A 1,735-nucleotide genomic window follows, 5' to 3' on the forward strand; every position below is an offset into this window, starting at 1 on the left:
AACAGGCATTAAATTGTGTGTGTGTGCGTGTATGTACCCCCCCCTCCAGGTATCTAGGGCTTGCTATTGCTTGTGCTCACCACCAGGTGTGGCACCAGAAGCCCCATAGTCATCTCCGCAGCCGAAGTGTAAAAATGCACAAAAACCTCCCTGATGGTCAGTGATTATCTACTGACACTTAATTTGGATTGACATTTGATTCAAGCTATGTGATGTGAATCAGTTAATGGTGAGCACATCTACAAGTGGCCATTGTTTTTTGTTGTAAATAGTTTTTTATTTCAGTTCCTATACATGATAAAGTGTTGTTTCCACATCTCATCAAGATATTGTGGACTGCAAGCAGCAGCTCACTTAACAGTGAAACTGGTTTAGGGCCCTTCAGGCACAAGCTACAGTGCACTAGAGACAAGCAGGAGCCATCTTGGGAACCATTAGAGTACAATGCCTGCATGTTTCCAGTCCAAAGAAAAATCAGCCTCTCTACTTCAGACATGCAATCCAGTTGCGGGGAGAGATGCATGTGGTACATGAGTAAAGACAGTAATTCAAAAGCAGTGTTTGCCCTTGAAGTTATGTTTAAGGTTAGGAGAAACTACAAACACCTTTTTGAAATTCTTCCTTTTTCTAGTTTTTATTCAATTTGTCTTTGAGGTCTTGCATTGTGGTAGTTATTGGTATTGAGGGGGAAATATGAACCAACTTTTGCAATTCCTCTCCAGTTATTAGGCTTTTCCCTTGCTTATCACCTAAGACAAACCTATTTTCTTGCTGAAGAATGAAATTCCTCCCAAAGGGATTTGCTTATCCACTCAGGAACCTGGATGGCTGAAATATTGTTGCTTTTGCTTAGCTCTGAAGGAGTGAGTTCCAATATCTGATTTTATATCATACTACTTTACATACATATCTACTTTATATACATGCAAGTAGAGAAAAAAAATCTCAGACAGAATGGCTGCTAGGGCCCCTGTAGTACATAAAATATATATTTTATTACTATTCTATATATTTTTATATATATTTTATGTACTACAGGGGCCCTAGCAGCCATTCTGTCTGAGATTTTTTTTCTCTACTTGCATGTATATCAAGGCTGAGAGCAGATGTGGAATGGCATTCACACAGTGCAAGCAACAGACCAAAATGCACACTGTTTAAAGGGGTTAGGGAATTAGTTCGATCTGGGGCAAAGCCCTGACACCTGAACCCCTTAAGGTAACAGCAGGGGAGATTTGGTCTTATAGGAAATACTGAACTGCCAGTCTGATTGCACAAGAGGTAGGGAATAATTGTAACAAGAAAACCAGACAGGCCATGAAATCCAGCCTGCTCTGCTGTTTCTATCAATTTTACGTGGAAGGTGCTTCATTTACTACAGCGGTAGTACAAAACCAACTCTTACCTCAAAACCAAGACGCACACAAGTTAAGCATCAGGCTACAATATTTAATCCATTAATTTTACAGACAGTAGTAGGAGAAGAAAAGTGTGTGATGTTTCATAGAGCTCTTTACCCACCTACAGTTTTCATGCTTTATTTTCCTTCAGTAGTTATTCCAGTAAAAGATGTTATAGTTGGTGCGATTTTATAATGCAAACTAGATACAGGTGATCAGAATTTAAATTTCAGTAAAACAGTTGCTTTCCACACTCTGTGTGTGTGTGTGTGTGTGTGTGTGTGTGTGTGTGTGTGTGTGTGTGTGTGTGTGTGTGTGTGTGTGTGTGTGTGTGT

This window comes from Crocodylus porosus, unplaced genomic scaffold (genome assembly GCF_001723895.1).
Source record: "Crocodylus porosus isolate Cpor-Errol unplaced genomic scaffold, CroPor_comp1, whole genome shotgun sequence".
Taxonomy (NCBI): domain Eukaryota; kingdom Metazoa; phylum Chordata; order Crocodylia; family Crocodylidae; genus Crocodylus; species Crocodylus porosus.